We start from the raw sequence: 17008 nt of genomic DNA, 5'->3' as shown, positions 1-17008 counted from the left end.
GGTTGTTGAATGTCAAAAGCATGTGTAATTAATGATGACATCACTATATAAAGGAGTTCTGTTGTTACAACATTTTTTTACTAAGCCTGAAGAAGCCTGATGGCGAAAGTGTTTTTACTTGCATTTCAACAGTGTTTTTGGTCTAGACTAGCAGTTTGTGTGTTCCAGTGGTTCTTTATTCTATTATAACATGCACACAGAAAGAGACTTATGCAGAGGCATGGACACGCAGTATCTCATAAATACACACACGCATGCAAACACACACACAGATGCAGAAACACAGACACACATACTCACATAATCACATACATATATGCAGTGAAACACAGAAAACACACACATGCACACACACACACACACACACACACACACACACACACACACACACACACACACACACACACTTGTAATGCTTGCTTTAGTTCTACTTTTTTTCACTAGTGGCATTATTTAAATCATTGTTACTGAAAGAGTGGAAAAGGCAACTGTTGTGTAAGATTTCAGTCACAGCACAGCACATGGTTTTATGGAATGAATACTGGTAATTATTTCATCCTTTTGGAGAGATGAACATCCATTGTGGTTTACTGATTGTCCAAGCCCATTTTCTAGTTAGAGCTGTATAAGACAATAGATGTAGTCTATTTGCACACAATTTCCAATGCTATAGATCTTAACCTTTTCCCATTTTAATAATGAATTTCAAAATATCTCACTGGCAAAGTACATGTTTCTCTCAGTTTGTTTCTTAGTTATTCTGTATTAAGATAGCATAAATACATAGGCTCATAGGTTCATAGGCTGGTACTAGGCTATCGGCCTTAGGGCCTATACAAGCCTAGCCATCACAATTCCCTGGCTATTCTTCCCACACTATTTACTTCCCTGACCCCTGTCTAGCAGGGTGACTGACGTGATCCCTGCGGTGAATTTCCTTTCTCCCATCCAATTGTCAAGGTTCCTTTTGAAGTGAGCCAAGGAGACGCTCTGCTTGACATGTATGGGCAGTCTATTCCAGAGTCTGGGGAGTCTCTGGGTCAGGAACCTATCCCTCCAGCATGTTTTGTTTATTGTAATGACAAGGTATAGATCCTTGGAGTGTGTGGCTCTGAGGGATTGGGATTTCTTTAAATATAGCATGTCCAATAGCTCTGGGTTTGACATGGCCTTTTATGTTAAGTAGAAATCGCCTCTGAGTAGACGATATGTGATAGAGTATAGCTGGAGTTTTTTAAGGTGGTCAGCATAGGGCATCTGCTTTAGGCCTGTGATTCTTTTAGTGAAGTATTTCTGCGGCCTTTCCAGTTGTTGCAGATGTTTTGAGAGGTACATACCAAATGGGGCATTGTATTCTATAATGGGTCTAATGAGGGATGAGTACAGTGGGACAATGATCTCCTTTTTTTCTGGATGAAAAGCCCTTAGTGATGAGGTGTGCCACAAAGAAGGACTTCCTGACGGTTGTGGTGATGTAGTTATTGAAGGTGAGACCACTGTCCCAAAGTCTCTTATCACACTTTTGGTGTTTAGTGTACTGCCACCTATGTGGTAATTCATGGGTACATGTTTTTTTCCCAAATGGGATAACTATACATTTCTTGGCATTGAGTTTGAGCCCATGGCTCTGGCAACAAGCATCTGTTTCTGTAAGGCCCTTTTGTAGAGTATCCACATCATTTGGGGATTCAATAATGGCTCCCAGTTTGCAGTCATCTGCAAACTTTGTTAGTCAGAGTCCCTTAGTGTTGGCCTGTACTTCAGAGAAGTAGATGCCAAACAAGAACGGTTCCAGGACTGAACCCTGAGGTACTCCACTTTTCACTTGTCTGCAGCTGGATTTGGAGTCAGCTACTTTTACAGTGTGGGTTCTGTCAGTAAGCCATTTGGCAACCCATCAAGTGATGTAGGGATTAATGACCAGCTTAGTAAGTTTATTTATGATTCCATAGTGGGGGATGGTATCAAAGGTCTTGGCAAGGTCCAGATAGGCTGTGTGGACTGCCTTACCCTCAACCACGGATCTGGAGACTGATTCAAAGAAGTCAATCAGGTTCAGGAGACAAGATCGGCCCTTCACAAACCCAAACTGGGTGGGGTCCAGTGTTTGAAGGTTGGCAGTATCTTTGTTTATAAGTTCCATGATAATACGTTCCATGGCCTTACAGATCAGGCTCTTCAGACTGATGGGGCGGTAGTTCCCGGGATCCAAGGTGGATCCCCCCTTGTAGAGTGGGATAACTGTAGCTGTGCGCCACTCAGCGGGCATGAAGTCTGAGGTGAGGGTATGATTAAACATGACACTTAGGTGAGGTGCCAGTTCATTTTGTAGTTCATGTAGTACACAGCCCAGGATGTCATCTGGTCCCATGGATGCTGCATTCCTAGCTTTGGAGAGTGTGTTTTTTACCTGTGTGGCCGTTATTACTGGAATTTGGCAATCTTCCAATATTGAGATGGGCCATTTAGGGGGTGAGAGGGGGGTGAAGTTGGCACTGAATAGATCTGCCAGGATATTGGCAATATCCTTGGGATCAGTATATGTAATGCCATTATGTTGTAGCTCAGAGCAGATCTGAGCATTGCCATTTAGATTCTTGACATAGTTATAGAATGCCTTGTGGTTGTCTTTTGAATCTTTGGCAATTTTATTTTCGTAACTAGCTTTGGAGGATTTTATGAGGGATCTCAGCTTCTTACTGAGGCTGGTAAGGAAGTTTTTTGCATCATTGGATTTTCTTCTTTTCTGCAACAGTTTCTGCCTTTTGTTGTAAAGGTTGTTTATGGCAGGGGACCACCAGATTGGCTTCCTTTTTTGGAGGAGAGCATCTTGGTTCTATTTGGGATGGCACAATTCATGCATGAGTGGATGTGCTCATACAGTGCCTTAGTGTAGGACTCAGCAGTCGAACTTTCAGTTTCTGTCTGCAAGGGTGTCATGAAGTTTGTCACTTCTGACTTGAGTAGCATGAAGTTGGCTTTGGAGAAGTTTTTTAATGGAGGTTTCCTTACTGGGGAGTGGGGTGAGATGTGGATATTAAGGGTGATTAGCTTATGGTCTGACCTGACCAGTGAGGGGGTGACCATAGATGCGGAGCATCAGTTTCCCATGTTGGTAATTACCAGGTCTAGGATATTGGTGCCCCTGGTGAGACTATGGATTAGTTGATCCAGGGCTATGAAATTTATGAATTTCAAGAACCGTTGGGCAAAGGTGTTGGTACATGAGTAGTTTTCCCAGTTAATGGAAGGGTAGTTGAAATCACCCAGTATTAGGGTGTTTGGTTGTATCTTAATATTTTCCAATAGGTTTAGAAAGGTGTAGTGAGAATCTTTGGGTGTGGTGGGGGATCTGTAGCAAGCTACAATTTGGATGGTAGTCTTACCTAGTGTTAGTTGCACCTGGAGAATTTCAGATGCATTGTGTTGGGCAACTAACCTGGTGGTGTGAATATCCTTGGTGAATATGGACACTTCTCCACCTTTAGTGTTTCGATCCTGGTTTGGTGGCTGAAAAGTGTGGTAAGAGTTGTAGCCTGGTATTGCAGGGTTGCTCTCTGGAGCCTTGAACCAGGTCTCAGTTACTGCATAGATATCGATGTTCTCCATTTTTAGGAGTGCCTCAAGAGTCTGCATTTTGAGGTTTAGACTTCTAGCATTGAGTAGCATTACCTTCAGGTTTTGCATGCTTGTACCTGTTACGGTGGTGGATTTGTCCTTTGAACTTTGCCTAAAAAAGGCACTATAGGGGTGACAAGAGCCTTAGGCAGTAACCTGAATCCCAGGGAAGACAAGTGCAGACCATCTCTGGCAAAGCATCGTGGTCTGTCGATCATGTCGTCCCAGGCAGACAGATACTGGATCCCCTTTGAATGACACCAGAAGCTTAGCCAATTGTTGAAGTCAATCATTTTGTCCTTATAGTGTGGTATCATTCTGGGTGAATGCAGGATACTACTCAGGGCTAGGGTCATACCTGCCTGGGCCACATGTGCCGAGAGCTCTTCCATGTCTCTTTTCATGTAGTCCAGGGAGGTACGTCTCAAGTCATTCACTCCAACATGGACAATGACAGAGTCATATTTGTACTTGTTGTGGAGTGACTTGAGTGCATGCATTATGTGGCAGATCCTAGCACCCGACAGGCAGCTGACTGTACTTTTCTCCTTGTTCAGCCTGGTGAGTGGGACATCAGTGTGCCTGACTATAGAGTCACCTATGACTAAAGTGTTAGGTACTTTGTCTTGTCTTAGGGGCTGTTGCTGGGTGGCACACTGGTGTTGTGAGCTATGTGACACTTTGGTTGAGTTTGGTGTTTGTTTGTGTTTCAGCTTCGGAGGTCCTTGTTGCTTGGGCAGGTTACAGTTAAAGGCCTCTGCATATGTGGATTTAGTGTTGCTATCAGTGGGCATTGGTGGTGTGAGTTTAGAAGGGCTATGTGTTGCTTGAGGTGTAGTGCAGGTGTTAACCTTCTCCTCTTGACTGTCTAGCACAATCTTGGGTGGAGAGAGCTTTGCTTCCAGTTTGGCTATGTAAGTGCATCTCTCACAGGTTGTAGTGTTGGGTGGTAGGAGGAGAAGGTTATTTGTGTACATGAGGCAATTGCTGCATTGCCCCAGTATGCCCAGATTCACCAGGTGGGCAGGAGAAATCACCAGAAGCTGACCTTGGACATGGCTGGTTTGGTGCTTTTTTTGAAAAGTACAGGAGCTGTTTTCCCTTCCCTTAGCAAGGTACTTTGCAATTATAGACTGTTTAGTGCATATGATTAATTTCTCCTTATTAATAAAGAGAGTTGAGTGTTTGTATCAGTTTAAGGCTTCCTAGTGCTTTCCAGCAGGTATTAGAGCAAGTGCTAGTCACAGGGAAGATTAAAGGTAAGATGAAAAAAATGGTTTATCCTAAACACTGCAGTGTGCACTAGAGAAGTTAGATGTGAAAGTAGGTAACTTAAGTTTTACCTGTCTAAAAAGTTAAGTTTTAGTGGAGAGTCACTATTTTTAAAACAGCAAGATAGATTGAAAGGGGGTGATCACTTTTGTATTCTGGTACTATGGAATACAGTAGATGGCCAATAAAGTTAAATAGTTGAAGGGGAGTGATTTCACAAAATGATAATTTTGTCCTTACTCACACAAGCCAGTGAAAGCAGAGAGAAAATGAGATATATGGTCAAATTAACATAAGAAGCAGGCAACTAGAAAGACAGTAGTATTTAAGAACAGAATAGTAACATGGTCGGTGGGTGGGAAAAAATTTCTGCCTGACTCACAAGAAAGCTGTGGTCTCTTTTGAAGTTTTAATATGCAGTTAAAAGCAGAATACAAGTGAAACACAAGGTAAAGAAAACAAATCACAGTATTCAAAATATAAAAAGGCAATAAACTAATACAAAATACAACAAATAAAAAGCAAACTAACCTTTCCTTCACAAATAAAAAGCAAACTAACCTTTCCTTGACAGCAAAGTGTAACAGAGTTTGGGTGAGCCTTTCTAATAAAGCTCTGAAATGTTTTATTTTACCCCTTAAATAGAAGTATATTTATAGTCAGTTCAGGCACTCACAGTCTTTTCTGCTTTCAAGGCTCTATTAATTCATCTTACATTCAGTAAAGCACTTTGTCAAATTACATCAGGTCCCTACATTTTGAGCAAACAGCTTCTGCTAAGCAAAGAGTGGTTTCGTGACTGACTTAATGAACTCTGAAAATACCACTGTGCGGAAGTACTAATGAAGTGGGATCACCTGAATGAAATATAATGGAAGCAGTGACAAGATAATAACACAATAAATAAAGGTATTATGGGGTCAAAGTCTAGGACATTAACCTTTTGTTCCACTACTCTGTAAATACATTCATAAATAATAATATTTTGATACTAGAAGGAAAGAAGGATGTTGGTTTAAGATTTGAAGACTTCAAAAGCTTTAAAGCAGATTAAAGTAACAAGGAATTTATGACAAGGGATTTTTCAAGCTAAAAGTAGGTAAACTTAAATTGTTAAGTAAGGACAATGCAGCCATAATTGGCATAGAATATAGAGCTAAGATACATATTATGTATTAGTACAGAAAGATAGCTAATATATGTATTGCATGATAAGCAAAGAATGCATGTGTCAGTATTCCTTTTTATTTTTTAAACGTTTTCTAGAAGTTTTATTACTAATTTTCCATGAAGATATCCAGTTATGTAGTCCTGATATGTCTAGCCATTATCTGTTCAGTAAATAGTTTGTCAGATTCAACCATAGTCCAACATTTCTTCTTTAAGTGAATGTATTGCTTTTCTGTACAGGGTGAATAAATCATGTTTCTTTAATATATTTATCGGCATTCCTTTTCATAGGATCATAGGATCATAAGAGTTTACTAGGCTATCGACCCGGAGGTCATTTTAAGCCTAGCCGTTTCAACCCATTGTAGTACAGTAGAGGTACTAGTCAATACCCAAGATTGTATTTAGTGATGACTGCCTAAAGAGGGTTGTGGGTGCTATCCCTGGTAAGAATTTACGGTGCCCCATCCACTCATCCAGGTTCCTCTTGAACAGTGTCATAGAGGTGCTCTGTTTCACATGAATTGGTAGCCTGTTCTAAAGACATGGCTGTCATTGGGAGATAAATCTCTCTCTCCAGCATGTCCTATTTAATTTTCAGGCCATATTCAAGTCCCTGGAATGGGTAGCCTTAGACCCATTTCATTTATGGATATGCAGTAAGTTCATTACTTTGGGTCTTGGGTTGCTCTGTAGGCCAGGCATAAGTCTGTCCTAAGAAGTCTATACAATACTGAGTATAGTGATAAGGATTTTAGTTGGTCTGTATAAGGCACATGCTGGAAGCCCTTGATCTTCTTTATTAGAGACCTCTAAGGTCTCTCTAATTGCTGTAGATGCTTAGTATGGTACATACTGAATGGGGCATTATACTCAATTATGGGCCGGATAAGCGCAGAGTATATGGGGGGTTATAAATTCTTTTGCTCTCAAGGCAATGCCTTTACTAATCAAGTGAGCTATGTGGAACACTTTCCTTACAATGGTAGACACGTATTGCTCGAAGTTAAGGTTGCAGTAAACCTGAGATCCCAGGTCCCTTACCACTTCATGGGTACTTTAAAAACAGATAGTTGAATGTACCACCATGAACAGAGCGCAGATTTCACATAAAAACTTTAATGCAACAACGCCAATAAAATAGGCAAGCAGAACAAGAGCTTTCAGCCTTAGCCTTCTTTAGATCCTGTTTTCTTGGCCTAAAAATTAATGTTTAAAAACTTGGATAGACCAATCACGGTCTTTTGAAAACCTTTGCATCACTTCCTCATGCAGTAGTTGTCACTCGAAGGACCACTCCTTCAATTTACATCACTTCCTCATAGTAGCTATGAAGCATTCCCCATAGTAGCTGTCACTCAAATGCACACTCCCTTATTTTGGGCCGATGGTGTTGAAGCTGTTGCTATCTCCTCCCATTTAGACCACGTTCTTTCAGAATTCATTTCAACAGTAACATTCCATTCAAGCCTGGAGGGCAATCTACCCTTAGGTCTATTATCCATTTGAGTTCTTCTACCTCTGTTCTACTCTGCAAGTCATCTCCTCTCAATGTTTCTTGTACATTAGAGATGATCATAAACTTGAACGAGTGGGTGTTATTAAGCTTCACATGTGAATAGAGAGCATTTGTTTCTACTTTATTCCTTATATCAGATAAATGCCATAGGATACGCTCTTTTAGCATTCTGTTTGTTTTGCCTATATAATAGGCAGAGCAAAGAGAGCATGTAGTGATATAAATTACATTTTTCATGGTACAAGTAGCCCAGCTTTGTAAACTATAGCATTTTCCTGTTTTTGGATGTTTGAAAATGTTAGTTGTATTAATCAAATGACAAGCCTTAGGCTTAATGATGGTTATGAGTAATCCCCTATTAAATCTGAATTTAGATAAAGTAAACAGTGGTCTGCTAGTGAATTTAAATGTAGATACTGATTCTGAAGCAGGCTATAAAGAGGTAGAGATTGCAGCATATAGGTTAAAATGGCTACAATGGCAGCGCTTCCACATGGAAGCCTGCCTGCACTATCAGATAATACTGAGGGGTTTTCGAGTAAAATGTATGTCTAGCTATGGCAACACATATCCGGACCTGTTCACACAATAGCAAAAAATTAACCTAGATACAAGCTTCCAGTATATGAAGTTACTTATTGAATTTTTCAAGCCACAGGAAGAAGTTTCTAGGCTAATAGTGAATAAACAAAAAGAATTTGAAAGCATGGATTTGTTGGAATTGAATCTAATGAAGCTGGAGAGTTTATAAAATAAAGTGGACATCCATGATGCCAAATTAAAAAGTATAAAAAGCCACAAATTATCCAGAGACTATAAAGATTTCAAAAATGGCCATATTTTTGAATGGCCTAAGGAACAGCTTACTAATAGTGGTATCAGTAATAACAATAATGGCAATAATAAGATGCGACCCCATTTGAGGGCTATGGACGAGAAGCAAACATACACATCATATACGAAAATGGATAGCAATCAACATCAGCTTGTAGTACAAGCAGAGATACATTCTAAAGAAATTTATATACTCAAGTCAAGGAGCTTTAAATGGCAGTGTGCGACAACAGGAGGAGGAAATCATGAGAGGCAAAGATAAATTGTCAGAAGTAACAAATGATAAACCAGACATAACAGCTGACCTAATGAGTCTAGTAGAAACTATACCTAAGAAGGGAGCCACTCATTTACCCATCTTCCAACAGCTTCCTTTTTTGATTCAAGCGAACATTCCCTGAGCTCCCAGATCTGTGAGCAGTAGCAGGGAAAAGAAAAAAAGGAAAGTGTTTTGAATGAGAATGCTAGTTCTGTAGTAATAAATATCTCTAATAGTCAACTATTTTTTATTTTATTTTTATTTTACATTTGTTGACCGGGATAGTCCGACTGGATGCATGTCCATTTTCAGCGGAGGCCCGGGGAGAATAATACGAGCATTACATATTACAAACAGACAATTTACAGAGATTACATAAGTAAGCAAGTTAAACAAGTTCCACAGGTTACAGTTAATCCTGAGCACAAGTCAGGATTAAATTAAATTACACAGTAAACTGGTTAACAGATTTTTACACATTCTAGAGAGAGTTAGCCAGGCTTGATACATTGACATAGCCAGTTAAGTGACAAATGTTGCTTGAGTCTAGTTTTAAATTGACCTAAGGTGGAAAGTAAGGTAATATCAGCTTGAAGAGAGTTCCAGGATCTACTTACAGAGTTTGCAAAGAGAATCACCGGCTGTGTTATTAATTTTGCTAGTCTGAATTAGTAGTTTGTTAGAGGATCAAGCGGTCTAGAATTGTTATAGGGGTGATAATATTTTTAAGTGCAGGAGTATTGTCCGGATTATAGAGGATTTTATAGGCCATAATCAGTTGGTTATACTGGATTAGGCTGGGTAGTTCAAGCCAACCAAGCTGATTTAGATTGATGCAATGATGTGTCCTAAAAGGCAGCCCAGTGGCAAACCTGGCAATGTGGTTGTAGCAAATTGAGAGTTTGTTAAGGACAGTCTTGTTCAAATTTGAGAGTAGAGGGGATGCATACAGAAGGGTTGAAAGAAGGTGAGAGCGAACTATGGCAATTTTAGCTGGAGGGGTTAGGAAGGCTTTTATTCTGTAAAGTGACCCTAGTTTTTTATTGATGGTTTTGATAGTTTGGTTAACATGTAGGTCAAATTTTAGATTATTGTCTATGATGACACCTAATAGTTTTGTAGATGGGTCAGGGGAGATTATTGTGCCATCATTTGATTTTATGGTAAAGGTGAAAGCAGTAGACCTACGTGTTAGTGAAAATAATAGCATTTTAGTTTTTTTGGGATTTAGGATCAGACAATGTTCAGAAAGCCAGTTTTCTATTGTATTAAAGGTGGTCTGGGTAGCTACCACCCATCAACTAACAAAGAACCAAATGAGTATTCTTGAGAGAGGTTTGAATTTCATACCATCTATCCGGTCTTATTTGAATGAACTTGTAATAAATGCTTTGGAAGGAATATTACTTTAAAACATATATTTGGCAATGAGAGAGTAGAAACATCAAGCAATAGGAAACAGTATAAAAAAACAAGTACGTTTGTGCCACTTATCCACCCTACAGTAGACATGTTTATAAGCTTATGTGAGAATGAAATAGCTGCTCAGAGAGAAGAAGGAAGTGCCAAACATTTCTATAATTTAAGTCATGGTGAATATCTTGTATTGGATGAACTACAGAAAAGGGCAGATATAATAATAAAACAAGCAGATAAAGGTGGTGTGCTGGTGGTGATGAATTCGTATGATTATGTTAGAAAAATGGAAGAAATGTTGAGTTATAGGAATACTTATGTTGTGATCAGCAAAAAGGATGTAGATTAACTGGTGCTAAATGTACAAGATACACTATATGAGAAATTGATGAGCAGATGTATCAACAAAGAGCTATATGATTTTTTTTTTGAAGTAGCTCTCCCCACTGTACCTGTCATAAGTGGATTACCAAAGATCCATAAAGATTCCTTTGATCTGCCCATGTGCCCTATAGTGGCAGGTAGAGGATGGATAACTGAGCCACTTTCCATCTATCTAGAAGGTGAGCTTAAAAAATTGCTACCTGCAGCAAAGACAGTCTTAAAAGACTCAGCACAATTCTTAAGGCAACTGTTTGACATAATGGAACTGAGAGAGTCTTATGAAGGGCTCTTATTGGTCACAATGGATAGGAACAGTTTATTTACATGTATTCTGAATGAGTATGGAATAGAGGCCATAAGAGACTATGCTGATCGTGAACTGTTGGATGTTGATCTTTTATGTAGCCTTTTAGAGCTAGTGCTGGAGAACAATGTCTTCATATATGGAAATAAACACTACTGGCAGAAATGGTGGGTAGCCATGGGCACTCCCTGTGCAAACACCTATGCGAACCTTGTTTTGGTGCAATGGGAAGAGCAATGGTTTGCAGATGAGAGAAACAAATGTAAAGGCCAACTGCTATTCTACAACAGATTTGTGGATGATGTTTTTCTTGGATCTATATTATATATTCAAAGCTACAAAATTTAGAACTTCATATGTTCGACAACATATGAGCGAAACGTGAATCTTTGAATATATAATAAAAACGTAAAAAAAAAAAAAAACACTCCTGCACCTCCCACAACCCCCTACTTAAATATACCAACTCCGATATCGCACTTCAGTGCAGAAAAGGGAAATTTTCCCATTCTGCGCGTATGGAGCCATTGCCTTTCATCTTCAAACTTTTCAAAGTTCGATCATATGGTGTCGACCATATGACATTCGAACTTTGAAACATTTGATGATTTAATAGGGACCAGTTTTTCTTCTGTGGGAAGGAAACAAAGCTGCATTAAATGAGTTTGTTGATTTCTTACTGAGTACGACCACTTTTCTGAAATTTGATGTTACGTCATCTGATAAAGAGATTGACTGCTTAGATGTGAAGGTATATTTGTGTTCCATAGGCATTGATACTGCATTGTACAGAAAACCTATGCAATGAAACCATATGTTGCATTCCACCAGCATGTATCCCAGACATATTTTCAGGAACATAGTGGATAATCAAATGATACATATCTTGAAGTTATGTACCAAAGAGGAAACCTTCCTGAAGGAACATAAGGAACTATTAAAAAACTTCAATGAGAGAGGTTATACTGAAAAAGTCATTAGGATGAATGCTATGAAAACAAGTGAGTTGAGATCTACTAAAGGGAGACCCTACTATTCCAAGCATCAAGATTATGAGAAAATGAGTTCAACAGTACCCACTACAAATAAAGTAATATGCACTCTAACTTATAGTACTGACAACAAGACGATATGTGATGTCGTTAAAAAGTATTGGCCAGTATTGACATCTGATGCCAAAATAAAAGAAATAGTTGGTGATAACCCCAGCTTTGCTTTCAGAAATAAGAAAAACTTGAAGAGGCTGCTATGCCATCAGGACGGCATTAATAAAGAGCAAATGATATTGCATATACATGTAGAGGCACTTGGAAATGTGGCTGCTGTAAGGCTTGTCATTTGATTAATACAAGTAACATTTTCAAACATCTGAAAACAGGAAAATGCTATCGTTTACAAAGCTGGGCTACTTGTACCACCAAAATTGTAATTTATATCACTACATGCTCTTTTTGCTCAGCCTATTATATAGGCAAAACAAACAGAATGCTAAAAGAGTGTATCCTATGGCATTTATGTGATATAAGGAATAAAGTATAAACAAATGCCCTCTATTCACATGTGAAGCTGAATAACACCCACTCGTTCAAGTTTATGGTCATCTCTACGGTAAAAAAAAACATTGAGAGGAGGTGACTTGCAGAATAGAATGGAGGTAGAAGAATTCAAATGGATAATAGACCTAAGGGCAGATTGCCCTCCAGGCTTGAATGGAATGGCACTACTGAAACCAATTCTGAAAGAACATGTTCTAAATGGGAGGAGATAGCAACAGCTTCAACACCATTGGCCCAAAATAAGGGAGTGCTCATTTGAGTGACAGCTACTGTGGGGAATGCTTCATAGCTACTATGAGGAAGTGATGTAAACTGAAGGAGTGGTCCTTTGAGTGACAACTACTGCATGATGAAGTGATGCAATGGTTTTCAAAAGACCATGATTGGTCTATCCAAGTTTTTAAACATTCAGTTTTAGGTCCAGAAAACAGGATCTGAAGAAGGCTAAGGCTGAAAGTGCTTGTCCTGCTTGCCTAGTTTATTGGCATTGTTTCATTAAAGTTTTTATGTGAAATCTGTGCTTTGTTCATCGTGGTACGTTCAACTGTCTGTTTTTATTGTTGTTTTGGATTTGGACTACCTTCCGTGGTGTGACTTTCTTTTTCCTGAAGAAACTTCATGGGTACTTAGGGTATTGTTATTGATTTAATAGTGTGAAGGGACATTGTTTGTCTTGAAGGGAATGATGATGCATTTCTTTGCATTCAGTTAAAGACCGTGACTAATACACCAGTCATTGGTCTGTGTGAGCCCATCTTGGAGTATACTGACATCATTTTGGGGGTTCAATGATTGCACCTAGTTTGCAGTCATCTGTATACTTGGTCAGCCACAACCCTTTAGTTTTGACCTGAACTTTTGAGAAGTATATACGAAACAATAGGGGGCCCTGCACTGACATCTGTGGCATCCCACTGGTAATAGGTCTCCTATTTAAAGTGGAGTCACCCACTTTGATAGTCTGTGTCCAGTTTGTGAGCCAGCTGGCAACCCGTATTACAATGAAGGGGTTTACATTCAGTTTGCTAAGTTTATCTGTAATGCCTGAATGTGGGATTGTGTTGAAACCCTTTGCCAAGTCGAGGTATGCTCTGTGCATAGATTTGCCCTCATCAATGGCCTTAGTCACACTTTCAATGAAATCCACCAGATTTAACAGGTAGGATCTAACCTTCACAAGGCTGAATTGGGTAGGATCCAGGGTTTGGCAATCAGCTATGTCTTTATTTATGAGGTCCATAATAATATGTTCCATGGCCTTACAGATGAGGCTGGTCTGGCTTATGGGTCTGTAATTCCCCAGGTCTGTTGCTAGGCCACCTCTGTGGAGGGGAATGACTGTAGCTGTTCTCCATTCTACAGGAATAAACCCTGTGGTTAGGCTATGATTGAAAAGGGTACTTAGTGGTGATGCATGTTTTAGCTTGTTTAGAAGACAACCTGGGATGTCATCTGATCCCATACAGGCTGTGTTCTTTGCCTTGGACAGGGCTTTGAGGACCTGCTCTTCAGATATGTAAGGTTGGGAGGGGGGTTGGGGGAGGGGTTTATGTAAGTTAGGGGGAATAAGGGAGTGAAATTTTCAATAAACCTATCCACTAACAGGTTTACTATCTCTGTGAGTCAGTGTGTGTGTGATACCATTGGCCAACAGTTCTGCACATGCTTGGGTCCTACCCTTTAGGTTACGTACACAGCTGTAAAAGGCCTTATGGTTATCCTTGGCAATACTTGCTAGGTTTCTCTCAAAGGAACGCTTGGATGATTTGACAAGTTGTCTTATTTGCCCTGTTAAGGTTGAAGAGGGTGCTTTTCCATTGTTGGGAGCCTTGTCTTTGTTTTCTTGGACAGCAACTTTTTGCATTTATTGTAGAGTTTGTTGATGCTGGAAGTAAACCATGGCTGCTTGATTTTACTTGGGGCTCTGCCTTTGCTTTGGTTCTATCTGGTACAGCCAAGTTTACACACTTATGCATGTGATTGCACAGGGCTTTAGTGTAAACTTCGGTGCAGATACCACTTTCAGCTTAGAGTGAGGATTGGAATACATTTATACCTTCACCTAAGAGGGTATAGTTTACCTTGGTGATGTTTTTCAGTCTGATTTCACCCTTTGTGAGTTCTGGTGTTAGTGTCAGTTTGAAGGTGACTGATTTGTGGTAAGGTTTAACTAATGGGGGTCCACAGTTGCAGCATTGCACCTGTTTTCTGACTATATTTTAACTGACCATCTTTTTCATTGCAGACTTTTTCCTGCTATTTTTTTATATATGTTTTTATTACTTTTATAACACAATAACTTAACAGTATAGTAACAAAAACAAACACACTATATACAATGTCCATAACAATATAAGCAATATACATAGGAGAACACTTAATATTTCTCCAACAGATTAGACAATTTTGTCCAAGCAATTAAATGATGAGTTATGTTGTTAGTCCTTGCTTTTATAGTAGCAATCTCATTCTTACAAATGTATTTCACAAGATGAATAAACTCAGCTTTAAAGACAGGAGTAGATTGGGATTTCCAATTTTTAGTAACAATTTTCCTTGCTATAAAGAGGATATATCATAGTAAAAATGTTTGATTTTTAGGAATGACTTCAGGAACAGAAACATTGAAAAGGGTAAGGGAGTCAGAAATTATACAGCTGTCATGCCATAGAGCTTTACAAAGATATTTAAAATCTAACCAAAATGGGGAAATTATTTTGCAATTAATAACCCTATGTATCCAGTCAGCATCAGGGTGTCCACATCTCCAGCATTTCATTTCATCTTTCTTGTTCATTATTGCTAGTCTATGTCGAGTGAAAAAACATCTATGTAAAAATATCCATGTGTACACATGCCAGAACAGGGAAGATGTGGATTCCTTCACCGACTGTAAACAAAGTGTTTTATCTTTTTCTGAGACTTCTTGTTTATTAACTTCGCTTGAATAATTCCAAAAAGAAACATCTGTTTTGCTAAAATCATTTCTGAGAATTTTATAAATAACAGATATGTATGAAGTGTTCTTGAGTGAACTATTAATAATTGTTGAGATAAAATCCAAAGTTTTTGAGTTACTTTTATTGTATGCCTCTAATGAGGGTACAGGCTTAGTATGTATAAAATCCTTATAAGTTTGGATGTCCAGCCAATTGTAATTTTTCATATTATATCTGCTGATCTAGCAGTCTGCAGAACTTATTTTATTAGTTGAGAGAAATTGATTCCAGTATAATAGGCTACCCTTCTTAAATTCTAACATTTTCTGAGTATCAAAAGATATCAAACATTCATTTGTGTAGGCAATAGGAAACATAATTATTAATACATTCTTAATTAATTGATTAGAAAATATAAGTGTTTCAAACAACAGCAATATCTGGTTTGTAAGAGGTATGAGAACAAGCTTTGATCTTTCACTTTGAATGTATATTTTTAAAATCCATATAAAGATGTTTGTATGTATTTGAGTATATGGTTCAAGCAATGCCCTATTACTATTAAGAAGTAAGGTTTCATGTCGTGATTTCCAATTTGATGTGTAAGAAGTATTATTCCAAAGCAACACTATGTTAATAAATGCAGAGTTTAAATAACAATCAGTATTGTGAAACCCTATACCTTCTTTATCCCAGCATGTGGTGTGCCAGAGAAGAAAAATTCTTGTTTTTTTTTTTTTGGGATACCTAAGGAAGTTGAATAATAAGTTATTAATTTTCTATTTAATTTTGACAGGTGGGGGAATTCTTAGAGCTTGGCCAATGAATAAGATTTTAGGTAACAGTATCATTTTGATTAAAGCCAGTCAGTCTTCAAATGTGAAGAAAAGTCTGATTCAACTGTCAATTTGACTTGTAATTGAATTTATAATTGTTGGTAATTAGATGTGAGTGATTTTTTTATAATTAGATTCAATAATGATGCCTAGCTATTTAATATGTTTACTCTCCCAGTCTCTTTTTGATCTAAATTTCATAGTAACATTTTTACTCAGTAGACATGCCTGAGTTTTGTTGTGATTGAATTTTAGACCAGAGATGTTTGCAAAGAAGTCTAGATTATGTAGCAGGTGATCTACTGAATTTTTAATGTTATTAGTAGGTCATCAGAAAACAATTGTATCTTGGGGAATAATTTGTCTGGCACTTTATATTCTTTAATGCTGTCATTATTTTTAACATAATTTGGAAGAGGTTCAATAGCCAGGGCAAAGAGTAATGGGGAGAGGGGGCACCCCTGGTTAGTACCTCTTAATATTTCGAATGGGCTAGATAGATAAGATCCAATCTTTACATAGGCTATGGACTTTTCATATAGTTTTTTAATTAATCCTATAAAGTTTGGGGAGAAATTATATTTTTGCAGAGCTTTAAACAGATATGGTCAACTTAGGGAGTCAAAAGCTTTATCTATATCAAGGCTTAACATAGATAGCTCATTTTTTCTTGCTTGCTAAGAATGTTAAGGACAGTAATCTAATTACATTGTCTTAAACTTTTCTGTTTTTGATAAAACTGGTTTGGTCTTCATGAATTAATATTGAAAGAATATTATTTAATCTGTCTGCTAAGATACACATGGATATCTTGTAATCAATGTTAAGCAAATAAATTGGCCTGTATGATGTGCAAAGTTTGGGATCTTTATTTGGTTTTAAGATGGGAGAGATGATAGAA

Source organism: Protopterus annectens, chromosome 3.part0 (genome assembly GCF_019279795.1).
Source record: "Protopterus annectens isolate FY-2018-M chromosome 3.part0, PAN1.0, whole genome shotgun sequence".
Lineage (NCBI taxonomy): Eukaryota > Metazoa > Chordata > Ceratodontiformes > Protopteridae > Protopterus > Protopterus annectens.
The sequence above is the reverse complement of the archived record's forward strand: the minus strand, read 5'-3'. Positions refer to the sequence as shown.